We start from the raw sequence: 6,680 nt of genomic DNA on the forward strand, positions 1-6,680 counted from the left end.
GAAGTACCACCTTCTTAAGAGCTGGATCCAGTAAAAATGTGCTGAAAAATGGGCAAAGCTGGGTCTCTGAGGTGGATCTGTACCCCTGAGCTAGGCACTCAGACTGCACAAACTGCGGGGCTTGTGGTGCAAAGGGTTAAAGGTAAGTTGTGCGATGGCTGTATTTACACTCTTTTGCTCTACTTGGGAGGTTTTGCAACAAGTTCACTTTATTTTCTCCATCCAGGACATTTCCTATCACCTAGAGTGATGCAGTGACTGGCTAAAATGAAAAAGGAATAATAATTGCTGTGACAGTGCTTATATTTTTGTGTTGCTGTCGGTTGCCCTCCCTACCAGCTGGCCCTGTTTCCTCCAAGATGAGCTTATTATCTCCATGACCTCCCAGCATAAATGTCAGTGGAGAATCCAGTGATCCAAGTTTGTTTCCACTTCATGTCTCCCAGGATGAGTTCAATACACTGTCATGCTTGTAATCCAAATGTGTTAAAATAGTTTTCCTTTATAAGATGGTAAGTGTGGGTAATTAGGGGAGTACTTGTTCTGGGACAGCCAGACCATCCTTTCCCGGCCTCTTAGTCACACTGGTGCAATTCAGCTCAAGTGGGAGGATGGCAAATAGTTCACGCAGGAGCTGTCGTTCGCACAGCAGCCGACGGGAAGTGACAGTGTGAAGAGTGGATCCGACCGGCTCTCGTATCCCTTATCGCCAGCTGGTCAGCAATATCTGCAACCGCAGCGTTTTGCAGGGGTTTCGTGGTCTGAAACTGGCTGGAAGTCCAGGGTAGTGGGAGAAGGGCAGGATTTAGAAGCAGCCTTAGGCCCTGGCCCAGGCCATAGGTGCGCTTTAGGCAGTTTTTTAAAGTCCAAAATCATGATGCAAAAAGCCTGCCTCAGTAGCTAGCTCATCTCGCTTGAACTTGCTGGGCAGTTACCTCCAACCTGCGTCACCCTGTGTTCAGGAAAAAGGCAAATGGGCCCTAGCTAGGGCGGCAGCGCCCTGGGGGACGGTGCCCAGCCCGGAGCCCCGCACGTCCCGGCAGAGGGCTCGGTGCCTGGCCCCGTGTGCGCCCGGCTGTGACGGCTGCTGCACCGCAGGGGGCACGTGGGGTCCCCCTCACCCTGGTGCCTGCCCTGGGGGGGACCGGCGTCCCCTGGCCCCTGACTGCGCCCTGGGGGGGATCTGGGGTCCCCCCGACTGCGCCCTGGGGGGGGACCGGGGTCCCCCCAGCCCCTGACTGTGCCCTGGGGGGGATCTGAGGTCCCCCCGACTGCGCCCTGGGGGGGGACCGGGGTCCCCCCAGCCCCTGACTGCGCCCTGGGGGGGATCTGGGGTCCCCCCGACTGCGCCCGGGGGGGGGACCGGGGTCCCCCCGGCCCCTGACTGTGCCCTGGGGGGGATCTGGGGTCCCCCCGACTGCGCCCTGGGGGGGGACCGGGGTCCCCCCGGCCCCTGACTGTGCCCTGGGGGGGATCTGGGGTCCCCCCGACTGCGCCCTGGGGGGGGACCGGGGTCCCCCCGGCCCCTGACTGTGCCCTGGGGGGGATCTGGGGTCCCCCCGACTGCGCCCTGGGGGGGGACCGGGGTCCCCCCGGCCCCTGACTGCGCCCTGGGGGGGGACCGGGGTCCCCCCAGCCCCTGACTGTGCCCTGGGGGGGATCTGGGGTCCCCGGGGCCTGGCAGCACCACACACCTGCTGCCCCTGGGGCTGCCCCGCAGCTGGGCCCTGCGGCTGGGCCCTGCCCCACCCACCCCCTGGGCCTCCAGCCCCGCCCAGGCTGCAGCTGCCGACCAATCCCCATGCACAGGTGTTTGCTCTTGCCCAATCCTGTGCTTCCACCTGCTCCCTCCCTCTGGCCAATCGCGGCCACCGCCAGTCTATTTAGCTGCCAGCCCCGCGAGGGTGGCCCAGTGGGGTGGTGTGCAGTGAGGTGGGGTGGGGTGCAGTGGTGGTGTCCTCGCACTGGTGCCTCAGAGTAAGTGTCGGCGCCTGCGACCTCTGAGTCACCTGGTGCTGGTGCGAGAGGCTGCTCAGGCACTCACGGGCTGCTGTGCTGGCTGGAGGGGAGCTGCGCCAGCGAGGCCGGAGTGGGGCAGGGCCCTGTCCCTGTGCCTGTCCCCGCAGGCCTCTGTGAGCGCCTTCCTCCCCCGCGCAGCCGGCAGCCGCATGGTGCCTGTGCTGGGCATGAAGCCTGGCTGGGCGGCTGGCAGTGCCTCACAGGGTGCCGAGGGGCGCCCCGCTCCCCAAGCCGGTGCATGGCAGACCGCACTGCAGCAGGAGGCTTTACGGGGAGCAGCTGGGGCGCTGGGCCAGTGCGCGGTGTCGGCCTGAGGCGTCGAAGCTGCCCTCGTCCCCTCCGACAGGGTCAGGGAGCAGGTGCTGCCTGCTGCCTTCCGTGACTCTCTCGTTCTTGAGCATCTCCTGGGTCTCGTTCGGATGGAGAGGCTGGCGGGTGGATATCAGCAAGGACTGCTGATGCCACCTTCACATGCACGTGGGGAGAGGTTGCTTGTGTTGCAGGAAGTTTGCACCTAAACAGAAAGTACGGGTGAAACACAGCATCATTCTCACTCTCATTCCTTCAAAATTAGGGCCATTGAATTAATTGTACATCTTCTGATGGTGAGAGGAAGAGTGTGTTAAGTGGCTCTGGAGCTTCTGTCCAAAATTTGGCTGCAGACGGCAAAGGCTAATTCGGTACGTCCTTGGTGGTGCAGTCCTCTCGTCTCTAACAAGGTGTTTGCTACAACAGAGCTAGTTACTCCCTTAGCTGAGGGGGGAAAGCGGGAGCTGCAGGTGAGCCGTAGAGATCAAAGTAACCAGCATCAGCTCCGCTCAAGTGTTGCGGAGTGGGACTGGAGATGGGAAGTGGCAGAAATGTTGATGTGCAGACATCTGCATGATTCCCGGCTGTTCAGCAGGAACACAGGCTTTCCAGTAAACAAAACGGTGTCCATAAATACTGAATATGTACAGCCTTGAATAAATACGAGTAGGATACAGAGGGAAACATGAAGCAAATCTGTTTTGAAGCAAAATTAACAACTTTTTGTATTTCCATTGTGTGAAATGAAGTTTAGAATTCTGACAATATGCGTGATGCTTTCTATAAAATCCCATTTTAATCAGTGATGACAGCTTGACATTTTTCCAGCTGCTTAGAAGCACTAGACAGTCAAGTATCTCAGTAGGGCATGGGTTGGCATGCTGGGATGTATGTAAGCTTTAACTTTCCACCCACTCACCGACTTACGGTGGTATTTGAAGAACGGGGCGGGGGGGAGGAAGCTTTCTGCAGGTTTCACACTAGCTTATGCCATCTGTGTTTTTAGCCTTGTCTTGTAGATGTAAAATCTTCACTTTGAAAGTGTATCCAGATGCTGCCAGCTAATATTATCACTCAGTAGTAAGTGAGGATTTTGTTTATAAAATGTGCTGGCCTTTTCTGAACAATTCATGGTTCGGCACACTTGAGGGACATACCAACAGCAATTAAAACACAGTTTAGAGTAATGCTTAAGCTCTTAAAGAAAGTGACATCAATTTAAAAGGAGGGATAATGTGCTGGGCTGGACATCAATCAAAATGAGGAAAAAATGTTGTCTGAAACAGCATTTAAATGATGGGATAAAGCATCTGGGAGAACATGCTCCACAGCATGGGAGCCAGCAGAAGAAAGACGTGACATCAGGACCCCTGAAAGGCGCCAAGGGGAGGGGACCCCGCTGGACGAGACCGCCCATCTCGGGTGGGCCTGTTCAACGCCTGCTGGAGGCAGCCCGGCTGTGGGAGAGTACTCTTCGGTTGATACGGCCTTACCGCTGAATTTCCCTTGGCGAGAGGTCGTCTTGGTACGTTAGGGAACAGACATTGTCTGGGGCGCAAGGGAGATAGTTTGTTACTCATTTAGCATCTCCTACTGTGTCCTAGTCAGATCTCTTTATCTTTACCCTTCAGATCCTATCTAATCAACCCTAAATACTTCCACAGCTTCAGTGACTATCCTATCTGACCATTTCCTACTCTTTAATGTATTACCTTCATAATGCCCTTCTGAAGTGAGAAAATGTTGAAAGTCCCATTTTAAAAAGGGAAATTTGGTGCAAAATGTGTCCATGATCCAACTGCTCAAAGCACGGCAGGGTACAGCACTTCCATATACTTTCCAAAGTCTCCAGTGCCAGTGTCATGTTTGCTGTGAACTCTTTTAGGTGTTGTGCCCAGTTGTGTGTCTGTTGTTCTCTTCCCAATCCCTTTGCCTTACTGTTCCTGTCATCTCTTACTGCTTTGTTTTGTTTCCTCACTGCTGTTTGTTTCCTCACTCCGGGAGTGAAGACCAACCCAGGCTCCGGTGCTCTGATTTTTTTAGATTGTAAATTCTGTGGAGCAAGACACAAAGTCTTAGCTTGTAGCACACTGTGTATACATACAGTATCTTGTTAGCTGTGTAAGCAGCGAGAATAAATTAGATTGAAATTATCAGTACTGTAGAAGCACATGACTAGCCAAATAAAATCAATTCTATGGGCCTAACGTGCATGCATAGTTACTGCAATTACACATGAAAATAATCATTTTGCAGATTGGTAGGGGCATTTAACTTGACATGTGCTTGCACAACTACTTGGTGTTCACTTATTTTTATGCACAAATGCAATGTACAAACTGCACGGCACTGGGGATGTTGAAACTGGACTCTCAGTCAGAAGCTATTGGTTTATTTTTAGCTACAGAATTGTGTTGTTGGATTGTTTGGGGAATTCATAAGTGTTGTCTGAAGAGTTTTTACAAACCCAGTTCTCTTCCACAACTCAGCCTACTGTTTTGCAGCTTCAATAGGCAGTAGGCCATAATAATGGTAGCATTATACTTTTTATAAAAAGCAGGCATTAAGTTGTTGAAACAGTTACTTACAGGTGAAGAATTTGCACCTGCAGATAAAATGTCTGTTGAGAAATCAGGACTATGTTAGTTGTTTTTGTTTATTTCTGTCTGTGTCTGTACTGAGTGTTTTAAAAATAATTTTATGTGGCAGAATGCATGAAAAAAACAAGACATTTAGATCAAGAAGTTAGAGATCTAATCAGAATGTTGATGACTTATTTACAAATGTTTTCTCAGCCATGTTTCTTTTCTTTAATTTCTACAGGATATCCTTTTCCTTCAGAGTCTCCAGAAATTACAAGACAGGCTGCTTTTTGGGGGCCATTCATTAGGAGGCTGACAAGGTAAATTAGTCAAATAAATGCTGCTAAACTTATGCTGTACCTGCTATTTAAGGTGTTTAGTTTGTAAAAATTGTCCTCTGTTAAGGCAATCATTCTCTGAAATGATTTCGATATATTTCCATCTCTGTTTAGATCACACATTGTAGCTTTTCTAATATCTTGTGGGTGTTTCATACAGTGCAAGAGATTATTTGGTTTTAGAATGAAAATCCATCTTTTTTTTTCTCTTCAGATTACAGATCTTCATGGAGATATAGCACAGAAAAATCTTTTCTTAAAAATAAAGCTCAAATCCTTTACTTGAAAATATTGATTCCCATGATAATTATTAAAGATTTAGTTCCTTTGACTTTAGATGAACCATTAACCATGTCCTCTAACTCGTAAATCCAGTCACTAATGAAAATCTGCAAGAGTGTACTCAGACAGAAACTTTGGTGCGTGTCTGTGTGTTTTTTTTCAGTGAGGCTGCAGCAGTGTTCGTACTCTCAGAATCCCTAGGGCTCTGAAGATGATTAATGATAACAAAGCTTTCCCTATTGTGTTAGCAGATAGGAAGGAAGGAAGAGTACTCTAAAAAGAGAGTGCATAGAATTTCTGAGTATTGAAGTTCAGAAGTAGAATTTAACCCTTTAAATAATCTGTGAAAGTTCTTCCGATTTTGTAAGGAAGATGTAATCTACTTTCTTCATTAAATCTGCCTTCTCTGCTGCATTAACAGATTTCTACCACAAGTACAGTAATGTGCAGGAGGAAGTCAATGCACTGAGATGTAGCAGTGCTTTCAGATGAGTTGGACTGCTTGCAATTTAACAAACAGGCACACCCACAATCCACTTAGGTTTAGCTTTTTGAAATGTGTTAGAGATTTCTGCTAATGGGTTTTCCCTGTGGGCAGCATTACCAACCTGATTATACAGGTTTTAAGAAACTCTCTTAGGAAGATTCTTTTTCATCATAAGTTTTGACATTGACCTACTAAACTGGGTAATTTAGCATTTTATTTTCTAAGAATGAAAAAGAAAATTGAATATTTCATGACAAGAGAGGTATTATAGTAACACTGTTATGTACTGGAAGCCTTTCATGTCTGGCGGCCAGATCATGCTTGTGAGATCTGTGCATCTACATGAAGATCTCAACCCCTGCTTTCAGAACAGCAGCTAGAGGACTTCAGTTGCAATACTGTTAGCCCCTTTCCCAATCACTCGCTTTGGAAGCTTCTTCTGTACGTACAGCCTGCGAATATAGCTTGGAGATGGAGCTGGGATGGGAATAACGTGCACCCTCATGCTGGAAAAGTTTCAGTGAAAAGGTAAAACATTTGCAAACTGTGTAATTTTTCCAGGGTCCTTCCATCTCAGTGAAAGCGTGGTATTTCATGGCAAAGATGAGTCCAGCTGGCTGTGGGAATCTGAGGCCTCTGAATGGACAGCTTTGGCCTCCTGTC

General features: G+C 49.3%; 1 long non-coding RNA gene across 1 annotated transcript in view; it reads left to right on the top strand.

Annotated features, from left to right (window-relative positions):
• Positions 1–5,519, top strand: part of LOC106483335 (uncharacterized) — a 14,747-nt gene extending 9,228 nt beyond the window's left edge. Inside the window, exons 2-3 of the long non-coding RNA XR_001292342.1 lie at positions 5,152–5,230; positions 5,463–5,519. This is a non-coding gene — a long non-coding RNA (uncharacterized lncRNA). The remainder of the gene's footprint in view (positions 1–5,151; positions 5,231–5,462) is intronic.
• Positions 5,520–6,680: the final 1,161 nt, after the last annotated feature.

The sequence above is a fragment of the Apteryx mantelli genome, chromosome 10, assembly GCF_036417845.1.
Source record: "Apteryx mantelli isolate bAptMan1 chromosome 10, bAptMan1.hap1, whole genome shotgun sequence".
Taxonomy (NCBI): Eukaryota; Metazoa; Chordata; class Aves; order Apterygiformes; family Apterygidae; genus Apteryx; species Apteryx mantelli.